The sequence below is a fragment of the Pseudophryne corroboree genome, unplaced genomic scaffold, assembly GCF_028390025.1.
Source record: "Pseudophryne corroboree isolate aPseCor3 unplaced genomic scaffold, aPseCor3.hap2 scaffold_895, whole genome shotgun sequence".
NCBI lineage: Eukaryota > Metazoa > Chordata > Amphibia > Anura > Myobatrachidae > Pseudophryne > Pseudophryne corroboree.
This window is the reverse complement of record NW_026970474.1, coordinates 213,109-236,177: the sequence shown is the minus strand read 5'-3', so window position 1 is coordinate 236,177 and position 23,069 is coordinate 213,109. Positions and strand designations below refer to the sequence as shown.

General features: G+C 44.0%; 5 non-coding genes across 5 annotated transcripts; all 5 read left to right on the top strand.

Moving 5' to 3' along the window:
• The first annotated feature begins 400 nt into the window (after nt 1–400).
• Nucleotides 401–564, top strand: LOC135044220 (U1 spliceosomal RNA). The gene has a single exon (XR_010236931.1). It is a non-coding gene; the product is annotated as a U1 spliceosomal RNA (small nuclear RNA).
• A 152-nt stretch (nt 565–716) lies between these two features.
• LOC135044209 (U1 spliceosomal RNA) lies at nt 717–880 on the top strand. Its single transcript, XR_010236924.1, has one exon. It is a non-coding gene; the product is annotated as a U1 spliceosomal RNA (small nuclear RNA).
• Nucleotides 881–1,548: 668 nt separating this feature from the next.
• On the top strand, nt 1,549–1,712 carry LOC135044206 (U1 spliceosomal RNA). Its single transcript, XR_010236922.1, has one exon. It is a non-coding gene; the product is annotated as a U1 spliceosomal RNA (small nuclear RNA).
• Nucleotides 1,713–1,864: 152 nt separating this feature from the next.
• On the top strand, nt 1,865–2,027 carry LOC135044217 (U1 spliceosomal RNA). The gene has a single exon (XR_010236928.1). It is a non-coding gene; the product is annotated as a U1 spliceosomal RNA (small nuclear RNA).
• A 671-nt stretch (nt 2,028–2,698) lies between these two features.
• LOC135044202 (U1 spliceosomal RNA) lies at nt 2,699–2,862 on the top strand. The gene has a single exon (XR_010236918.1). It is a non-coding gene; the product is annotated as a U1 spliceosomal RNA (small nuclear RNA).
• The last annotated feature ends 20,207 nt before the right edge of the window (nt 2,863–23,069 follow it).

Below are 23,069 nucleotides of genomic sequence, written 5' to 3'. Positions count from 1 at the left end.
AGCCCCACACCGACGGAGGGTGGAGGTGTTTAATGCGAACTAAGGGTCATCCAAGCGCCGCAAAAGGCCGCCATGCCCTGCATACCCCTTTTCTCTTTTCATATGCAGATGAGGGTTCCAGCCAACTTTGGCCCACTGCTTGGATGACATCACCGTATGCAAATACGTCTTCTGTAGACCTTCCCCCAGGAATGCTTGTACTAGTTGTTGCATTTGGTTTGTTGTTTGGGGTGCTTCAGTATTAGGCAGCCTTCTGCTCTCCCATGTTCATCTGAAAATATGTGTTCTCCCTGCAGTTGTTGTCCCCAGATGAGAGTTCTCTTGTGCTGCCTCAGTTGAATCTCCTTTACTTGACAGAGATGTGCCTGAGCAGCGGCCCTCCCCAGCCCTATCCCAAATCATACTTATTTTGCATAGGAGATACCATGGTCATGAAGATTGTTCTTCCAGGGTGAGGTTCATTCATTGCATTCTGGGTATGCTGACCCCTGTGATTTCCCCAAATGTGGGAAACTCGACTGCATTATTTGTGGTAGTGGGGGACTGTGTTTGTGCTTTCCTCTGGTCAGCTCTGGTAAAAGTCAGATTTCTTTGTCTCAGATCTTCCTCTAGCCTTGTTCTTTTTTTGAGAGTTTCCTTGTGCTGCCTCAGTTGGATTTCCTTCACTTGACAGGGGGGTGCCCGAGCAGCGACCCTCCCCAGCTCTAGCCCAACTCCTACTTACCTGCCAGGTGAGATACTATGATCAGGAAGGTGCTTCTCCCAGGGCAAGGCTCACCCATTGCACTCTGGGTGTGCTGCTCCTACGATTTCCCCAAATGTGGGACACTTGACTACATAATTTGTGTTTCCTCTGGTCGGCTACTCGTATAATTCAGATCTCTTTGTCTCAGGTCTCTCTCCAGCCTAGTTTGCTGTCTGTTTCCACTTCTCTTTTCTTGAGCCCCTGCCCTTGCCCTTGTGCACTCTCCTGACTTCTCCTGTCTGCTTACTTTGTGCCTTCCAACGCACAATGCAAATTACAGGTAGTGCTGCAGGGCCAACACCCTTTTACTTGCCTTACAGAGCAGCTCTGGAGCTGTTACAGTGCCCAGCTGCTGCAAGAAATCAGCTTGAATGCTTCAGGGGCTGGGGCATAGCCAACATGAGCCCCACACCGACGGAGGGTGGAGGTGTTTAATGCGAACTAAGGGTCATCCAAGCGCCGCAAAAGGCCGCCATGCCCTGCATACCCCTTTTCTCTTTTCATATGCAGATGAGGGTTCCAGCCAACTTTGGCCCACTGCTTGGATGACATCACCGTATGCAAATCCGTCTTCTGCAGACCTTTTCCCAGGAATGCTTGTACTAGTTGTTGCATTTGGTTTGTTGTTTGGGGGTGCTTCAGTATTAGGCAGCCTTCTGCTCTCCCATGTTCATCTGAAAATATGTGTTCTCCCTGCAGTTGTTGTCCCCAGATGAGAGTTCCCTTGTGCTGCCTCAGTTGAATCTCCTTTACTTGACAGAGATGTGCCTGAGCAGCGGCCCTCCCCAGCCCTATCCCAAATCATACTTATTTTGCATAGGAGATACCATTGTCATGAAGATTGTTCTCCCAGGGTGAGGTTCATTCATTGCATTCTGGGTATGCTGACCCCTGTCATTTCCCCAAATGTGGGAAACTCGACTGCATTATTTGTGGTAGTGGGGGACTGTGTTTGTGCTTTCCTCTGGTCAGCTCTGGTAAAAGTCAGATTTCTTTGTCTCAGATCTTCCTCTAGCCTTGTTCTTTTTTCGAGAGTTTCCTTGTGCTGCCTCAGTTGGATCTCCTTCACTTGACAGGGGGGTGCCCGAACAGCGACCCTCCCCAGCTCTAGCCCAACTCCTACTTACCTGCCAGGTGAGATACTATGATCAGGAAGGTGCTTCTCCCAGGGCAAGGCTCACCCAATGCACTCTGGGTGTGCTGCTCCTACGATTTCCCCAAATGTGGGACACTTGATTACATAATTTGTGTTTCCTCTGGTCGGCTCTCGTATAATTCAGATCTCTTTGTCTCAGGTCTCTCTCCAGCCTAGTTTGCTGTCTGTTTCCACTTCTCTTTTCTTGAGCCGCTCCCTTCTATGCCCTTGTGCACTATCCTGACTTCTCCCGTCTGCTTACTTTGTGCCTTCCAACGCACAATGCAAACTACAGGTAGTGCTGCAGGGCCCACACCCTTTTACTTGCTTTACAGAGCAGCTCTGGAGCTGTTACAGTGCCCAGCTGCTGCAAGAAATCAGCTTGAATGCTTCAGGGGCTGGGGCATAGCCAACATGAGCCCCACACCGAAGGAAGGTGGAGGTGTTTAATGCAAACTAGGGGTCATCCAAGCGCCGCAAAAGGCCGCCATGCCCTGCACACCCCTTTTTTATTTTCATATGCAGACGAGGGTTGAAGCCAACTTTGACCCACTGCTTGGATGACATCACCATATGCAAATCCATCTGCTGCAGGCCTTCCCCCAGGAATGCTTGCACTAGTAGTTGCATTTGGTTTGTTGTTTGGGGGTGCTTCAGTGTTAGGCAGCCTTCTGCCCTCCCATGTTCATCTGAAAATATGTGTTCTCCCTGCAGTTGTTGTCCCCAGATGAGAGTTCCCTTGTGTTGCCTCAGTTGAATCTCCTTTACTTGACAGAGATGTGCCTGAGCAGCTGCCCTCCCCAGCCCTATCCCAAATCATACTTATTTTGCATAGGAGATACCATGGTCATGAAGATTGTTCTCCCAGGGTGAGGTTCATTCATTGCACTCTGGGTATGCTGACCCCTGTGATTTCCCCAAATGTGGGAAACTCGACTGCATTATTTGTGGTAGTGGGGGACTGCGTTTGTGCTTTCCTCTGGTCAGCTCTGGTAAAAGTCAGATTTCTTTGTCTCAGATCTTCCTCTAGCCTTGTTCTTCTTTCGAGAGTTCCCTTGTGCTGCCTCAGTTGGATCTCCTTCACTTGACAGGGGGTGCCCGAGCAGCAATCCTCCACAGCTCTAGCCCAACTCCTACTTACCTGCCAGGTGAGATACTATGATGTTCACTGTTAGGGCAATCAGGATGTGGAATTCCCTGCCAGGGAAGGTGGTAATGGCGGACTCTGTAATTGGATTTAAAAAAGGAATGGATACATTTCTGAATGAAAAAGCTATCCAAGGTTATAATACTTAAAATATCAACATGGTTAATCCGGGGGTAACATGAGTTATAGTAGCTAACTAGTCATAAAACATTATTCAGCAAGTATGTAGAATCATCACAACTTAAAACAGGTTGAACACGATGGGCAATTTGCCTCTATTCAACCTCAAAAACTATGTTACTATATGTTACTATATTACTATGTTACTGTAGTATACAGAACACCACAATGTAATGAGCAGTGATAGTGAGCACTGATGAGGATACTAGAACTGACACTGAGCAGCAAGATGCAGCACTGGACTATTAGTAATGTACTGTAGTATGCTGAGCACCACAATGCAGCACAAGACAATGAGCAGTGATACTGAGCACTGATGAGGATACTACTGAGAACTGACACTGAGCAGGAGAGACACACTACTAGTATTACTGAGCAGCAATAAGTAACCACTGATACTGAGCACTGATATTGAGATTTCCACTGAGAGAACATAGCCACGTCCTCTCCGCTCTTTCTTCAATGCACGAGTAAAAATGGCGGCAACGCGCAGCTCTTTATATGGAATCCGAATCTCGAGAGAATCCGACAGCGGGATGATGACATTTTCCCTTGTTCAGGTTTTCCGAGTCAGGCGGGAACAACCGAGCCTGCCTCGGACCAGTGTAAACCACATGGAGTTCGTCGGGAATTCGGTTCTCGGAGAACCGAACCCGCTCCTCTCTACCTTATACCCATCAATTTTTTTATTTTCAATCTAAGCCCCTGCAGTTTTCTGTAAGCATCTGCTTCGCTATGATGATCAACAAGTCACAAGGGCAAACACTCAGGGCTTGAGGCGTAGATCTTAGGACCAGCTGCTACAAGCATGGCAGAGGTGTCACTATCACTGGTGACACCCAGAGAGGTGGCGAAGGAGATTGTAATGCAGTGCGCGCAGATAAGCAGCGCAATGGTAAAAAGGAGGCATGGTTTCATAGGTAGGGGCGTGGCCTGGTGGCCTGAATCTACATTTTGTTGCTCCGGGTGTCCCGGGGGTTGGGGGCTGCACCCGGGGACTAGTGTGTGTGCGGTGCTGGCTCCTGCACAGTGACAGGGCATGGCCACCCAGCATGACGCCTCCATTCTTGACCATGCTGTAATTGCAGTCGCACTGCAGTTCAGCGTGATCATAAAAAATGGTGTAGCCTCCTGCTGGTGCAAACTGTATGTGCGCGCAGGAAGCCGCCACCATTTTTGTGATCACAGCGGCTGAATGTGATGTCATACAGCCGCTGTGACCACGCCCCCTGTGTCTCCTCCGTTGCAGACCCCATTTTGAAGCCTTGCCCCCGCACCGCTCCATCCCTGACTTGGAAATGGAGTGTTGCTGACCCCCCTCTCCCCCCCCCGCCCCGATTGACAGGCAGAGGCGATCGCATTCTCTGCGGGGTGCCGCAGAAAATGCAGGCACATGCGTATGCTGTTAGCAATTTTTGCAGTTGGATCGCTTATTGTGATTGCATTCCAACCTGAATCAGGCCCTATTACCTATCACAATGCGCTGCGGGCAGTACAAAATTGGGTTAATATAGGAGTAAAACTCCCAGACCTGTGCTCCTTAACTGTACCTGGTGGCTAGTGGAGCGGCTGCCCAGTAATCAGTGTCCACGCCAGTGCGCACACGGTCCACCCCCTACGGCCACGCTCCCCTTCATCAGCGGCCTCGTGATCCGGAAGGGCGGTGTGTGTGTGACTGACCTTAGGAAGAAACTGGAGCCTCCGCTGCAGTGACCCAGCAACCAGGGCACGGGAGTATACAGCGCCGCTGGGAGTGATGAAGCTGCAGTAAAGATGTCTATTAGACCTAGCCTGCTGCAGCCCTTGTAGATTCTCATAAAACAAGTTCTTCTTTTCTTGTCAAAATTAATAGCTAAGAATAGGCTGCCTGAGGCAGGCCCCTGTTAAGTGGCCTGCTACTGAAGGCACCAACTACAAACTGAGCTCCCTGTTCATGGAAGCGGGGTTATAGAGGAGGATGCGCTGAGCATCTTGGGAACAGTCAAAAGCTTTGAGCCGGTTGGTGCCTCAGATCAAGATCCTACTCTACACCCCAATGTGAATCCTTGTGGAGTCCAGTGTACCCCACAGAAGAAATTAATGTGTCACACCCATTGGCAGCAACCTTAGAATAGCTGCTGACGGGCACAATTGAGAAAGGAAGGGGGGGGGGACATTTGAATCCAGCACATAGATGCAATTCAAATATGTAATTTGTACCTTCCTATTTTAAAATATAATGGATGAACCTCACCCTGTGAGAACAATCTTCATGATCAAGAGATCTCATATGCAAAATAAGTATGAGTTGGGATAGGGCTGGGGAGGGTGGCTGCTCGGGCAGCCCCTCCCCCGTCAAGTTAAGGAGATTCAACTGAGGACGCACAAGGGAACTCTCGTCTGGGGACAACAACTGCAGGGAGACCACATCTGTTCAGATGAACATGGGAGGGTGGAAGGCTGCCTAATATTGAAGCACCATCAAATATCAAACCATATGCAACAACTAGTACAAGCATTCCTGGGGGAAGGTCTGCAGAAGACGGATTTGCATACGGTGATGTCATCCAAGATGTGGGCCAAAGTTGGCTGGAACCCTCATCTGCATATGAAAAGAGAAAAGGGGCATGCAGGGCATGGCGGCCTTTTGCGGTGCTTGGATGACCCCTAGTTCGCATTAAACACCCCCACCCTCCTTTGGTGTGGGGCTCATGTTGGCCATGCCCCATCCCCTGAAGCATTCAAGCTGATTTCTTGCAGCAGCTGGGCACTGTAACAGCTCCAGAGCTGTTCTGTAAGGCAAGTAAAAGGGTGTGGGCCCTGCAGCACCACCTGTAGTTCGCATTGTGCGTTGGAAGGCACAAAGTAAGCAGACGGGAGGAGAAGTCAGGATAGTGCGCAAGGGCATCCTTTTCTCTTAGTCCGTAGAGGATGCTGGGGTCACATTAAGAACCATGGGGTATAGACGGGATCCGCAAGAGACATGGGCACTTTAAGACTTTCAAAGGGTGTGAACTGGCTCCTCCCTCTATGCCCCTCCTCCAGACTCCAGTTATAGGAACTGTGCCCAGGGAGACGGACATTTCGAGGAAAGGATTTATTGTTAAACTAAGGTGAGCATCTTACCAGCTCACACCTTAAGCATGCCGCAGAACGTGGCATTCAACAGAACACAAGCCAACGGCATGAACAATTGCAGCAAAAAGCTGACCAGAACCATAACATAACATGTGTATAACCACAAGTAATAACTGCAGACACAGTATGGACTGGGACGGTATGGACAGTATGGACCTCTACGGACTAAGAGAAAAGGATTTACCGGTAGGTATTAAAATCCTATTTTCTCATACGACCTAGAGGATGCTGGGGTCACATTAAGAACCATGGGGTTATACCAAAGCTCTTGAACGGGTGGGAGAGTGCGTACGACTCTGCAGTCGAATGACCCAACTTGAGGTTATCATCAGCCAAGGTATCAAACTTGTAAAACTTAGCAAAAGTGTTTACTTAATAGCTGCTCGGCAAAGTTGCAATGCCGAGACTCCCCGACCAGCTGCCCAGGATGAACCCACCTTTCTAGTAGAATGGGTCTTCACCTAATTCAGTAACGGCAATCCTGCCATGGAATGAGCATGCTGAATCTTACCACAGATCCAGCGCATAATGGTCTACATGGAAGCAGGACACCCAATCCTGTTGGGAGCATACAGGACAAACAGAGCCTCTGTTTTCCTAATCTGAACCGTTCTGGTGACATAAATTTTCAAAGTTCTGACCACAGCCAGAGACTTTGACTCAACGAAGGTGTCAGTGGCCAAAGGCACCATGTGGAAAGATGAACCACCTTCGGCAGAAATTGTTGACGTGTCCTCAATTCTGCTCTATCTTCATGAAAGATCAAATAAAGGCTCTTGTGATACTGCATGGTTTGTACTGTTTTCCATGTGCTCCCAGATCTTTCAAGCAAGTAGCATGGTCAAGAAAGTTCTGTTTGAAAAGAAACAACATTTACTGTCATTGTTATAGAATTTGGGAGAAAAAACAAGAAGAAATCTGCACTGTTGACGCACTGGACAGAATGAATGAATCATAAAATATAACCTTTATTAAGTATGTATTAAAATTGGATAAATATTAATATTATTATCCCAAACTGCAGTGAAACATAAAGGTTAAAATCACAGAACTAACATACATGTGCATAAGAAGAATAAAGAGATGTGAAAAAAAGGTTTAAAAAGCGTGTCCGTGTGTGATTATTTTTGAAGGCACAACCCTGGCGGGGTTGTTTATATAGATATATATGTTGCTAATAATCACTTTCTAGCGTAATGTTATTAAATAGCTGTTAGTATCTATGTCGTCAGGTACCACTGGGTCGTATCCTATATACTCCCTTCACTCAATAGGGGTTACCTCCCGGGAAGCCATCCCCATTGGGAATGAAAATTTTAAAGCCTACTGTTAGTGCTTCATCTACACGTTATAGCCCTGAATTTTCCAATGCCTAGCTCTTTGCAAAAGAGAGATATCGGCAAGGAAAAGCTGTATTGTACCTTTGCATTTTTCTCCCAAACGAAAGACACTAGAATGAAAATTTTAAAGCCTCCTGTTAGTGCTTCATCTACACGTTATAGCCCTGAATTTTCCAATGCCTATTTCTTTGCAAAAGAGAGATATCGGCAAGGAAAAGCTTTATTGTACCTTTGCATTTTTCTCCCAAACGAAGGACACTAGAATGAAAATTTTAAAGCCTCCTATTAGTGCTTCATCTACACGTTATAGCCCTGAATTTTCCAATGCCTATTTCTTTGCAAAAGAGAGATATCGGCAAGGAAAAGCTGTATTGTACCTTTGCATTTTTCTCCCAAACGAAGGACACTAGAATGAAAATTTTAAAGCCTCCTGTTAGTGCTTCATCTACACGTTATAGCCCAGAATTTTCCAATGCCTATCTCTTTGCAAAAGAGAGATATCGGCAAGGAAAAGCAGCATTGTACCTTTGCATTTTTCTCCCAAACGAAAGACACTAGAATGAAAATTGTAAAGCCTCCTGTTAGTGCTTCATCTACACGTTATAGCCCTGCATTTTCCAATGCCTATCTCTTTGCAAAAGAGAGATATCGGCAAGGAAAAGCAGCATTGTACCTTTGCATTTTTCTCCCAAACGAAAGTCACTAGAATGAAAATTGTAAAGCCTCCTGTTAGTGCTTCATCTACACGTTATAGCCCTGCATTTTCCAATGCCTAGCTATTTGCAAAAGAGAGATATTGGCAAGGAAAAGCTGTATTGTACCTTTGCATTTTTCTCCCAAACGAAAGACACTAGAATGAAAATTTTAAAGCCTCCTGTTAGTGCTTCATCTACACGTTATAGCCCTGAATTTTCCAATGCTTATCTCTTTGCAAAAGAGAGATATCGGCAAGGAAAAGCAGCATTGTACTTTTGCATTTTTCTCCCAAACGAAAGACACTAGAATGAAAATTTTAAAGCCTCCTGTTAGTGCTTCATCTACACGTTATAGCCCTGAATTTTCCAATGCCTAGCTCTTTGCAAAAGAGAGATATTGGCAAGGAAAAGCTGTATTGTACCTTTGCATTTTTCTCCCAAACGAAGGACACTAGATTGAAAATTTTTAAGCCTCCTATTAGTGCTTCATCTACACGTTATAGCCCTGAATTTTCCAATGCCTAGCTCTTTGCAAAAGAGAGATATCGGCAAGGAAAAGCGGTATTGTACCTTTGCATTTTTCTCCCAAACGAAATACACTAGAATGAAAATTTTAAAGCCTCCTGTTAGTGCTTCATCTACACGTTACAGCCCTGAATTTTCCAATGCCTATCTCTTTGCAAAAGAGAGATATCGGCAAGGAAAAGCTGTATTGCAGGGCTGGCTCCAGGCCTACTAGCACCCTGAGCGAGAAAATGTAAAAGCGCCCCCCCCCCATGCGCGCGCCGAAGGCGCGCGCGCGTCCCCGGAAAAGTGGGTGTGGCCTCTGGAAAAGTGGGCGTGGCATCGTAACTTCATATCATCAAACTATAAACATATTTTCACACAATTAGCAGCCTTACACATAGCCACAGTAGTGTTCCTTACACACAATGTCTCCAGTATAGTGCCAGATACACATAATGTGCAGTGCCAGCTACACATGACATGCAGCGCAGCAGTGCCAGCTACACATGACATGCCCCGCAGCAGTGCCAGCTACACATGACATGCCCCGCAGCAGTGCCAGCTACACATGACATGCCCCGCAGCAGTGCCAGCTACACATGACATGCCCCGCACCAGTGCCAGCTACACATGACATGCCCCGCAGCAGTGCCAGCTACACATGACATGCCCCGCAGCAGTGCCAGCTACACATGATAGTGTTCACTTTTTAGGGCATGGTGCTGATCACAGGGAGGGCACATTTTTAAGTTAGGAGGGCAAAATGATGTACATACTGCTTGTTGTTCTCATACCTATATGTCAAAGCATGGACAGTGCGCGCCGAAGGCGCGCAGCAAAAATTAAGGGGAGTTACTTCGTGGGGAAGGTACGTGGCCACATAATAGTGGCAATTTGCATTACACCACACAGTAGTGCAGCTAATACACACTGCACCAGGTAGAACCTCCTATACACTTTGCGCCAGGCACAGCACTGAGACACATTGCCTAGCCACAGACGCCTAGCGGGAACACTACATGACATGCTCCCCAGCAGTGCCAGCTACACGTGACATGCCCCCCAGCAGTGCCAGCTACACGTGACATGCTCCCCAGCAGTGCCAGCTACACGCGACATGCTCCCCAGCAGTGCCAGCTACACGCGACATGCTCCCCAGCAGTGCCAGCTACACGCGACATGCTCCCCAGCAGTGCCAGCTACACGCGACATGCTCCCCAGCAGTGCCAGCTACACGCGACATGCTCCCCAGCAGTGCCAGCTACACGTGACATGCCCCCCCCAGCAGTGCCAGCTACACGTGACATGCCCCCCAGCAGTGCCAGCTACATAAATGGCCACACAGTGCCAGATATGCACCCACAGTGCCATATATAAAAATGCCCCCACAGTGCCAGATATGCCCCCAAAGGGCCAGATACATAAATGCCCCCAGTGCCAGATACATAAATGCCCACACATTGCCAGATGCATAAATGCCCCCAGTGCCAGATGCATAAGTGCCCACACAGTGCCAGATGCATTATTGCCCCTCACAGTGTCAGATACATTAATGCCCCCAGTGCCAGATATGCCCCCACAGTGCCAGATACATTAATGCCCCCAGTGCCAGATATGTCCCCACAGTACCAGATAAATAAATGCCCCCCACAGTGCCAGATAAATAAATGCCCCCACAGTGCCAGATAAATAAATGCCCCCAGTGCCAGATAAATAAGTGCCCCCACAGTGCAGATATACCCCCACAGTGCCAGATACATAAATACCCCCACAGTGCCGATATGCCCTCCCAGTGCCAGATACAGAAATGCCCCCACAGTGCCAGATACATACATGCCCCCACAGTGCAGATACATAAATGCCCCCACAGCGCAGATACATAAATGCCCCCACAGCGCAGATATGCCCCCACAGTGCCAGAAATGCCCCCACAGTGCCAGATATATGCCCCCACAGTGCCAGATAAATAAATGCCCCCAGTGCCAGATAAATAAGTGCCCCCACAGTGCCAGATAAATAAATGCCCCCAGTGCCAGATAAATGAATGCCCCCCAGTGCCAGATAAATAAGTGCCCCCACAGTGCAGATATACCCCCACAGTGCCAGATACATAAATACCCCCACAGTGCCGATATGCCCCCCCAGTGCCAGATAAATAAATGCCCCCACAGTGCCAGATAAATAATTGCCCCCAGTGCCAGATAAATAAATGCCCCCAGTGCCAGATAAATAAGTGCCCCCACAGTGCAGATATACCCCCCCAGTGCCAGATACAGAAATGCCCCCACAGTGCCAGATACATACATGCCCCCACAGTGCCAGATACAGTAATGCCCCCTCACAGTGCACAGATAAATGTCCCCCCCCACAGTGCCAGATAAATGAATGCCCCCCAGTGCCCCCACAGTGCCAGATAAATGCCCCCCACAGTGCCACATGTGCCCCCAGTACCTGCTGTGCCGAGGCCGAGGGAGGGTGAGTGCTGCTGTGCTGCCGAGGGAGGGTGAGTGCTGCTGTGCGCGCCCGCTGTCTGTGCAGCGCCGGTGTCTGACATCAGACGCCGGCGCCGCATAGCGCACAGTGCCAGCCGGGACTCGGAGGACAGCAGGGGAGATCAGGGCCGGCTCCAGGCTCCGACATGGCGGCGCCAGCGCACGGCGCCCATTAAGGGTGGCGCCCTGCGCGGCCGCTCGAGTCGAACATGCCTCGAGCCGGCCCTGCTGTATTGTACCTTTGCATTTTTCTCCCAAACGAAGGACACTAGAATGAAAATTTTAAAGCCTCCTATTAGTGCTTCATCTACACGTTATAGCCCTGAATTTTTCAATGCCTATCTCTTTGCAAAAGAGAGCTATCGGCAAGGAAAAGCTGTATTGTACCTTTGCAGTTTTCTCCCAAACGAAGGACACTAGAATGAAAATTTTAAAGCCCCCTGTTAGTGCTTCATCTACACGTTATAGCCCTGAATTTTCCAATGCCTATCTCTTTGCAAAAGAGAGATATCGGCAAGGAAAAGCTGTATTGTACCTTTGCATTTTTCTCCCAAACGAAAGACACTAGAATGAAAATTTTAAAGCCTCCTGTTAGTGCTTCATCTACACGTTATAGCCCTGAATTTTCCAATGCCTATCTCTTTGCAAAAGAGAGATATCGGCAAGGAAAAGCTGTATTGTACCTTTGCATTTTTCTCCCAAACGAAAGACACTAGAATGAAAATTTTAAAGCCTCCTGTTAGTGCTTCATCTACACGTTATAGCCCTGCATTTTCCAATGCCAATCTCTTTGCAAAAGAGAGATATCGGCAAGGAAAAGCAGCATTGTACCTTTGCATTTTTCTCCCAAACGAAAGACACTAGAATGAAAATTGTAAAGCCTCCTGTTAGTGCTTCATCTACACGTTATAGCCCTGCATTTTCCAATGCCTAGCTCTTTGCAAAAGAGAGATATTGGCAAGGAAAAGCTGTATTGTACCTTTGCATTTTTCTCCCAAACGAAAGACACTAGAATGAAAATTTTAAAGCCTCCTGTTAGTGCTTCATCTACACGTTATAGCCCTGAATTTTCCAATGCTTATCTCTTTGCAAAAGAGAGATATTGGCAAGGAAAAGCAGCATTGTACTTTTGCATTTTTCTCCCAAACGAAAGACACTAGAATGAAAATTTTAAAGCCTCCTGTTAGTGCTTCATCTACACGTTATAGCCCTGAATTTTCCAATGCCTAGCTCTTTGCAAAAGAGAGATATTGGCAAGGAAAAGCTGTATTGTACCTTTGCATTTTTCTCCCAAACGAAGGACACTAGATTGAACATTTTAAAGCCTCCTATTAGTGCTTCATCTACACGTTATAGCCCTGAATTTTCCAATGCCTAGCTCTTTGCAAAAGAGAGATATCGGCAAGGAAAAGCGGTATTGTACCTTTGCATTTTTCTCCCAAACGAAATACACTAGAATGAAAATTTTAAAGCCTCCTGTTAGTGCTTCATCTACACGTTATAGCCCTGAATTTTCCAATGCCTATCTCTTTGCAAAAGAGAGATATCGGCAAGGAAAAGCTGTATTGTACCTTTGCATTTTTCTCCCAAACGAAGGACACTAGAATGAAAATTTTAAAGCCTCCTATTAGTGCTTCATCTACACGTTATAGCCCTGAATTTACCAATGCCTATCTCTTTGCAAAAGAGAGATATCGGCAAGGAAAAGCTGTATTGTACCTTTGCAGTTTTCTCCCAAACGAAGGACACTAGAATGAAAATTTTAAAGCCTCCTGTTAGTGCTTCATCTACACGTTATAGCCCTGAATTTTCCAATGCCTATCTCTTTGCAAAAGAGAGATATCGGCAAGGAAAAGCTGTATTGTACCTTTGCATTTTTCTCCCAAACGAAAGACACTAGAATGAAAATTTTAAAGCCTCCTATTAGTGCTTCATCTACACGTTATAGCCCTGAATTTACCAATGCCTATCTCTTTGCAAAAGAGAGATATCGGCAAGGAAAAGCTGTATTGTACCTTTGCATTTTTCTCCCAAACGAAAGACACTAGAATGAAAATTTTAAAGCCTCCTGTTAGTGCTTCATCTACACGTTATAGCCCTGAATTTTCCAATGCCTATCTCTTTGCAAAAGAGAGATATCGGCAAGGAAATGCTGTATTGTACCTTTGCATTTTTCTCCCAAACGAAAGACACTAGAATGAAAATTTTAAAGCCTCCTGTTAGTGCTTCATCTACACGTTATAGCCCTGAATTTTCCAATGCTTATCTCTTTGCAAAAGAGAGATATTGGCAAGGAAAAGCAGCATTGTACTTTTGCATTTTTCTCCCAAACGAAAGACACTAGAATGAAAATTTTAAAGCCTCCTGTTAGTGCTTCATCTACACGTTATAGCCCTGAATTTTCCAATGCCTAGCTCTTTGCAAAAGAGAGATATTGGCAAGGAAAAGCTGTATTGTACCTTTGCATTTTTCTCCCAAACGAAGGACACTAGATTGAACATTTTAAAGCCTCCTATTAGTGCTTCATCTACACGTTATAGCCCTGAATTTTCCAATGCCTAGCTCTTTGCAAAAGAGAGATATCGGCAAGGAAAAGCGGTATTGTACCTTTGCATTTTTCTCCCAAACGAAATACACTAGAATGAAAATTTTAAAGCCTCCTGTTAGTGCTTCATCTACACGTTATAGCCCTGAATTTTCCAATGCCTATCTCTTTGCAAAAGAGAGATATCGGCAAGGAAAAGCTGTATTGTACCTTTGCATTTTTCTCCCAAACGAAGGACACTAGAATGAAAATTTTAAAGCCTCCTATTAGTGCTTCATCTACACGTTATAGCCCTGAATTTACCAATGCCTATCTCTTTGCAAAAGAGAGATATCGGCAAGGAAAAGCTGTATTGTACCTTTGCAGTTTTCTCCCAAACGAAGGACACTAGAATGAAAATTTTAAAGCCTCCTGTTAGTGCTTCATCTACACGTTATAGCCCTGAATTTTCCAATGCCTATCTCTTTGCAAAAGAGAGATATCGGCAAGGAAAAGCTGTATTGTACCTTTGCATTTTTCTCCCAAACGAAAGACACTAGAATGAAAATTTTAAAGCCTCCTATTAGTGCTTCATCTACACGTTATAGCCCTGAATTTACCAATGCCTATCTCTTTGCAAAAGAGAGATATCGGCAAGGAAAAGCTGTATTGTACCTTTGCATTTTTCTCCCAAACGAAAGACACTAGAATGAAAATTTTAAAGCCTCCTGTTAGTGCTTCATCTACACGTTATAGCCCTGAATTTTCCAATGCCTATCTCTTTGCAAAAGAGAGATATCGGCAAGGAAATGCTGTATTGTACCTTTGCATTTTTCTCCCAAACGAAAGACACTAGAATGAAAATTTTAAAGCCTCCTGTTAGTGCTTCATCTACACGTTATAGCCCTGAATTTTCCAATGCTTATCTCTTTGCAAAAGAGAGATATTGGCAAGGAAAAGCAGCATTGTACTTTTGCATTTTTCTCCCAAACGAAAGACACTAGAATGAAAATTTTAAAGCCTCCTGTTAGTGCTTCATCTACACGTTATAGCCCTGAATTTTCCAATGCCTAGCTCTTTGCAAAAGAGAGATATTGGCAAGGAAAAGCTGTCTTGTACCTTTGCATTTTTCTCCCAAACGAAGGACACTAGATTGAACATTTTAAAGCCTCCTATTAGTGCTTCATCTACACGTTATAGACCTGAATTTTCCAATGCCTAGCTCTTTGCAAAAGAGAGATATCGGCAAGGAAAAGCGGTATTGTACCTTTGCATTTTTCTCCCAAACGAAATACACTAGAATGAAAATTTTAAAGCCTCCTGTTAGTGCTTCATCTACACGTTATAGCCCTGAATTTTCCAATGCCTATCTCTTTGCAAAAGAGAGATATCGGCAAGGAAAAGCTGTATTGTACCTTTGCATTTTTCTCCCAAACGAAGGACACTAGAATGAAAATTTTAAAGCCTCCTATTAGTGCTTCATCTACACGTTATAGCCCTGAATTTACCAATGCCTATCTCTTTGCAAAAGAGAGATATCGGCAAGGAAAAGCTGTATTGTACCTTTGCAGTTTTCTCCCAAACGAAGGACACTAGAATGAAAATTTTAAAGCCTCCTGTTAGTGCTTCATCTACACGTTATAGCCCTGAATTTTCCAATGCCTATCTCTTTGCAAAAGAGAGATATCGGCAAGGAAAAGCTGTATTGTACCTTTGCATTTTTCTCCCAAACGAAAGACACTAGAATGAAAATTTTAAAGCCTCCTATTAGTGCTTCATCTACACGTTATAGCCCTGAATTTACCAATGCCTATCTCTTTGCAAAAGAGAGATATCGGCAAGGAAAAGCTGTATTGTACCTTTGCATTTTTCTCCCAAACGAAAGACACTAGAATGAAAACTTTAAAGCCTCCTGTTAGTGCTTCATCTACACGTTATAGCCCTGAATTTTCCAATGCCTATCTCTTTGCAAAAGAGAGATATCGGCAAGGAAATGCTGTATTGTACCTTTGCATTTTTCTCCCAAACGAAAGACACTAGAATGAAAATTTTAAAGCCTCTTGTTAGTGCTTCATCTACACGTTATAGCCCTGCATTTTCCAATGCCTATCTCTTTGCAAAAGAGAGATATCGGCAAGGAAAAGCTGCATTGTACCTGTGCATTTTTCTCCCAAACGAAAGACACTAGAATGAAAATTTTAAAGCCTACTGTTAGTGCTTCATCTACACGTTAATGCCCTGAATTTTCCAATGCCTAGCTCTTTGCAAAAGAGAGATATCGGCAAGGAAAAGCTGTATTGTACCTTTGCATTTTTCTCCCAAACGAAGGACACTAGAATGAAAATTTTAAAGCCTCCTATTAGTGCTTCATCTACACGTTATAGCCCTGAATTTTCCAATGCCTATCTCTTTGCAAAAGAGAGATATCGGCAAGGAAAAGCTGTATTGTACCTTTGCATTTTTCTCCCAAAAGAAGGACACTAGAATGAAAATTTTAAAGCCTCCTGTTAGTGCTTCATCTACACGTTATAGCCCAGAATTTTCCAATGCCTATCTCTTTGCAAAAGAGAGATATCGGCAAGGAAAAGCTGTCTTGTACCTTTGCATTTTTCTCCCAAACGAAGGACACTAGAAAGAAAATTTTAAAGCCTCCTGTTAGGCCATCATCTACACGACATAGCCCTGAATTTTCCAATGCGTAGCTCTTTGCAAAAGAGAGATATTGGCAAGGAAAAGCTGTCTTGTACCTTTGCATTTTTCTCCCAAACGAAGGACACTAGAAAGAAAATTTTAAAGCCTCCTGTTAGGCCATCATCTACACGACATAGCCCTGAATTTTCCAATGCGCAGCTCTTTGCAAAAGAGAGATATTGGCAAGGAAAAGCTGTATTGTACCATTGCATTTTTCTCCCAAATGAAGGACACTAGAAAGAAAATTTTAAAGCCTCCTGTTAGGCCATCATCTACACGACATAGCCCTGAATTTTCCAATGCGCAGCTCTTTGCAAAAGAGAGATATTGGCAAGGAAAAGCTGTCTTGTACCATTGCATTTTTCTCCCAAATGAAGGACACTAGAAAGAAAATTTTAAAGCCTCCTGTTAGGCCATCATCTACACGACATAGCCCTGAATTTTCCAATGCGCAGCTCTTTGCAAAAGAGAGATATTGGCAAGGAAAAGCTGTCTTGTACCTTTGCATTTTTCTCCCAAACGAAGGTCACTAGAAAGAAAATTTTAAAGCCTCCTGTTAGGCCGTCATCTACACGACATAGCCCTGAATTTTCCAATGAGTAGCTCTTTGCAAAAGAGAGATATTGGCAAGGAAAAGCTGTCTTGTACCTTTGCATTTTTCTCCCAAACGAAGGACACTAGAATGAAAATTTTAAAGCCTCCTGTTAGTGCTTCATCTACACGTTATAGCCCTGCATTTTCCAATGCCTATCTCTTTGCAAAAGAGAGATATCGGCAAGGAAAAGCAGCATTGTACTTTTGCATTTTTCTCCCAAACGAAAGACACTAGAATGAAAATTTTAAAGCCTCCTGTTAGGCCATCATCTACACGACATAGCCCTGAATTTTCCAATGCGCAGCTCTTTGCAAAAGAGAGATATTGGCAAGGAAAAGCTGTCTTGTACCTTTACATTTTTCTCCCAAACGAAGGTCACTAGAAAGAAAATTTTAAAGCCTCCTGTTAGGCCATAATCTACACGACATAGCCCTGAATTTTCCAATGCGCAGCTCTTTGCAAAAGAGAGATATTGGCAAGGAAAAGCTGTCTTGTACCATTGCATTTTTCTCCCAAATGAAGGACACTAGAAAGAAAATTTTAAAGCCTCCTGTTAGGCCATCATCTACACGACATAGCCCTGAATTTTCCAATGCGCAGCTCTTTGCAAAAGAGAGATATTGGCAAGGAAAAGCTGTCTTGTACCTTTGCATTTTTCTCCCAAACGAAGGTCACTAGAAAGAAAATTTTAAAGCCTCCTGTTAGGCCGTCATCTACACGACATAGCCCTGAATTTTCCAATGAGTAGCTCTTTGCAAAAGAGAGATATTGGCAAGGAAAAGCTGTCTTGTACCTTTGCATTTTTCTCCCAAACGAAGGACACTAGAAAGAAAATTTTAAAGCCTCCTGTTAGGCCATCATCTACACGACATAGCCCTGAATTTTCCAATGCGCAGCTCTTTGCAAAAGAGAGATATTGGCAAGGAAAAGCTGTCTTGTACCATTGCATTTTTCTCCCAAACGAAGGACACTAGAAAGAAAATTTTAAAGCCTCCTGTTAGGCCATCATCTACACGACATAGCCCTGAATTTTCCAATGCGCAGCTCTTTGCAAAAGAGAGATATTGGCAAGGAAAAGCTGTCTTGTACCTTTGCATTTTTCTCCCAAACGAAGGTCACTAGAAAGAAAATTTTAAAGCCTCCTGTTAGGCCATCATCTACACGACATAGCCCTGAATTTTCCAATGAGTAGCTCTTTGCAAAAGAGAGATATTGGCAAGGAAAAGCTGTCTTGTACCTTTGCATTTTTCTCCCAAACGAAGGACACTAGAAAGAAAATTTTAAAGCCTCCTGTTAGGCCATCATCTACACGACATAGCCCTGCATTTTCCAATGCGCAGCTCTTTGCAAAAGAGAGATATTGGCAAGGAAAAGCTGTCATGTACCATTGCAGTTTTCTCCCAAACGAAGGACACTAGAAAGAACATTTTAAAGCCTCCTGTTAGGCCATCATCTACACGACATAGCCCTGAATTTTCCAATGCGCAGCTCTTTGCAAAAGAGAGATATTGGCAAGGAAAAGCTGTCTTGTACCTTTGCATTTTTCTCCCAAACGAAGGACACTAGAAAGAAAATTTTAAAGCCTCCTGTTAGGCCATCATCTACACGACATAGCCCTGAATTTTCCAATGCGCAGCTCTTTGCAAAAGAGAGATATTGGCAAGGAAAAGCTGTCTTGTACCATTGCATTTTTCTCCCAAACGAAGGACACTAGAAAGAAAATTTTAAAGCCTCCTGTTAGGCCATCATCTACACGACATAGCCCTGAATTTTCCAATGCGTAGCTCTTTGCAAAAGAGAGATATTGGCAAGGAAAAGCTGTCTTGTACCTTTGCATTTTTCTCCCAAACGAAGGACACTAGAAAGAAAATTTTAAAGCCTCCTGTTAGGCCATCATCTACACGACATAGCCCTGCATTTTCCAATGCGCAGCTCTTTGCAAAAGAGAGATATTGGCAAGGAAAAGCTGTCTTGTACCATTGCATTTTTCTCCCAAACGAAGGACACTAGAAAGAACATTTTAAAGCCTCCTGTTAGGCCATCATCTACACGACATAGCCCTGAATTTTCCAATGCGCAGCTCTTTGCAAAAGAGAGATATTGGCAAGGAAAAGCTGTCTTGTACCTTTGCATTTTTCTCCCAAACGAAGGTCACTAGAAAGAAAATTTTAAAGCCTCCTGTTAGGCCATCATCTACACGACATAGCCCTGAATTTTCCAATGCGTAGCTCTTTGCAAAATAGAGATATTGGCAAGGAAAAGCTGTCTTGTACCTTTGCATTTTTCTCCCAAACGAAGGACACTAGAAAGAAAATTTTAAAGCCTCCTGTTAGGCCATCATCTACACGACATAGCCCTGAATTTTCCAATGCGTAGCTCTTTGCAAAAGAGAGATATTGGCAAGGAAAAGCTGTCTTGTACCTTTGCATTTTTCTCCCAAACGAAGGTCACTAGAAAGAAAATTTTAAAGCCTCCTGTTAGGCCATCATCTACACGACATAGCCCTGAATTTTCCAATGCGCAGCTCTTTGCAAAAGAGAGATATTGGCAAGGAAAAGCTGTCTTGTACCTTTGCATTTTTCTCCCAAACGAAGGTCACTAGAAAGAAAATTTTAAAGCCTCCTGTTAGGCCATCATCTACACGACATAGCCCTGAATTTTCCAATGAGTAGCTCTTTGCAAAAGAGATATTGGCAAGGAAAAGCTGTCTTGTACCATTGCATTTTTCTCCCAAACGAAGGACACTAGAAAGAAAATTTTAAAGCCTCCTGTTAGGCCATCATCTACACCGACATAGCCCTGAATTTTCCAATGCACAGCTCTTTGCAAAAGAGAGATATTGGCAAGGAAAAGCTGTCTTGTACCATTGCATTTTTCTCCCAAACGAAGGACACTAGAAAGAACATTTTAAAGCCTCCTGTTAGGCCATCATCTACACGACATAGCCCTGAATTTTCCAATGCGCAGCTCTTTGCAAAAGAGAGATATTGGCAAGGAAAAGCTGTCTTGTACCTTTGCATTTTTCTCCCAAACGAAAGACACTAGAATGAAAATTTTAAAGCCTCCTGTTAGTGCTTCATCTACACGTTATAGCCCTGAATTTTCCAATGCCTATCTCTTTGCAAAAGAGATATATTGGCAAGGAAAAGCTGTATTGTACCTTTGCATTTTTCTCCCAAACGAAGGACACTAGAATGAAAATTTTAAAGCCTCCTGTTAGTGCTTCATCTACACGTTATAGCCCTGAATTTTCCAATGCCTATCTCTTTGCAAAAGAGAGATATCGGCAAGGAAAAGCTGTATTGTACCTTTGCATTTTTCTCCCAAACGAAAGACACTAGAATGAAAATTTTAAAGCCTCCTGTTAGTGCTTCATCTACACGTTATAGCCCTGCATTTTCCAATGCCTATCTCTTTGCAAAAGAGAGATATCGGCAAGGAAAAGCAGCATTGTACTTTTGCATTTTTCTCCCAAACGAAAGACACTAGAATGAAAATTTTAAAGCCTCCTGTTAGGCCATCATCTACACGACATAGCCCTGAATTTTCCAATTCGCAGCTCTTTGCAAAAGAGAGATATTGGCAAGGAAAAGCTGTCTTGTACCTTTGCATTTTTCTCCCAAACGAAGGTCACTAGAAAGAAAATTTTAAAGCCTCCTGTTAGGCCATAATCTACACGACATAGCCCTGAATTTTCCAATGCGCAGCTCTTTGCAAAAGAGAGATATTGGCAAGGAAAAGCTGTCTTGTACCATTGCATTTTTCTCCCAAACGAAGGACACTAGAAAGAAAATTTTAAAGCCTCCTGTTAGGCCATCATCTACACGACATAGCCCTGAATTTTCCAATGCGCAGCTCTTTGCAAAAGAGAGATATTGGCAAGGAAAAGCTGTCTTGTACCTTTGCATTTTTCTCCCAAACGAAGGTCACTAGAAAGAAAATTTTAAAGCCTCCTGTTAGGCCATCATCTACACGACATAGCCCTGAATTTTCCAATGAGTAGCTCTTTGCAAAAGAGAGATATTGGCAAGGAAAAGCTGTCTTGTACCTTTGCATTTTTCTCCCAAACGAAGGACACTAGAAAGAAAATTTTAAAGCCTCCTGTTAGGCCATCATCTACACGACATAGCCCTGAACTTTCCAATGCGCAGCTCTTTGCAAAAGAGAGATATTGGCAAGGAAAAGCTGTCTTGTACCATTGCATTTTTCTCCCAAACGAAGGACACTAGAAAGAAAATTTTAAAGCCACCTGTTAGGCCATCATCTACACGACATAGCCCTGAATTTTCCAATGCGTAGCTCTTTGCAAAAGAGAGATATTGGCAAGGAAAAGCTGTCTTGTACCTTTGCATTTTTCTCCCAAACGAAGGACACTAGAAAGAAAATTTTAAAGCCTCCTGTTAGGCCATCATCTACACGACATAGCCCTGAATTTTCCAATGCGCAGCTCTTTGCAAAAGAGAGATATTGGCAAGGAAAAGCTGTCTTGTACCATTGCATTTTTCTCCCAAACGAAGGACACTAGAAAGAACATTTTAAAGCCTCCTGTTAGGCCATCATCTACACGACATAGCCCTGAATTTTCCAATGCGCAGCTCTTTGCAAAAGAGAGATATTGGCAAGGAAAAGCTGTCTTGTACCTTTGCATTTTTCTCCCAAACGAAGGTCACTAGAAAGAAAATTTTAAAGCCTCCTGTTAGGCCATCATCTACACGACATAGCCCTGAATTTTCCAATGCTTAGCTCTTTGCAAAATAGAGATATTGGCAAGGAAAAGCTGTCTTGTACCTTTGCATTTTTCTCCCAAACGAAGGACACTAGAAAGAAAATTTTAAAGCCTCCTGTTAGGCCATCATCTACACGACATAGCCCTGAATTTTCCAATGCGCAGCTCTTTGCAAAAGAGAGATATTGGCAAGGAAAAGCTGTCTTGTACCTTTGCATTTTTCTCCCAAACGAAGGACACTAGAAAGAAAATTTTAAAGCCTCCTGTTAGGCCATCATCTACACGACATAGCCCTGAATTTTCCAATGCGTAGCTCTTTGCAAAAGAGAGATATTGGCAAGGAAAAGCTGTCTTGTACCTTTGCATTTTTCTCCCAAACGAAGGACACTAGAAAGAAAATTTTAAAGCCATCATCTACACGACATAGCCCTGAATTTTCCAATGCGTAGCTCTTTGCAAAAGAGAGATATTGGTTTCTCCCAAACGAAGGACACTAGAAAGAAAATTTTAAAGCCTCCTGTTAGGCCATCATCTACACGACATAGCCCTGAATTTTCCAATCCGTAGCTCTTTGCAAAAGAGAGATATTGGCAAGGAAAAGCTGTCTTGTACCTTTGCATTTTTCTCCCAAACGAAGGACACTAGAAAGAAAATTTTAAAGCCTCCTGTTAGGCCATCATCTACACGACATAGCCCTGAATTTTCAAATGCGCAGCTCTTTGCAAAAGAGAGATATTGGCAAGGAAAAGCTGTCTTGTACCATTGCATTTTTCTCCCAAACGAAGGACACTAGAATGAAAATTTTAAAGCCTCCTGTTAGTGCTTCATCTAAACGTAATAGCCCTGAATTTTCCTATGCCTATCTCTTTGCAAAAGAGAGATATGGGCAAGGAAATGCTGTATTGTACCTTTGCATTTTTCTCCCAAACGAAAGACACTAGAATGAAAATTTTAAAGCCTACTGTTAGTGCTTCATCTACACGTTATAGCCCTGCATTTTCCAATGCCTATCTCTTTGCAAAAGAGAGATATCGGCAAGGAAAAGCTTCATTGTACTTTTGCATTTTTCTCCCAAACGAAAGACACTAGAATGAAAATTTTAAAGCCTCCTGTTAGTGCTTCATCAACACGTTATAGCCCTGAATTTTCCAATGCCTAGCTCTTTGCAAAAGAGA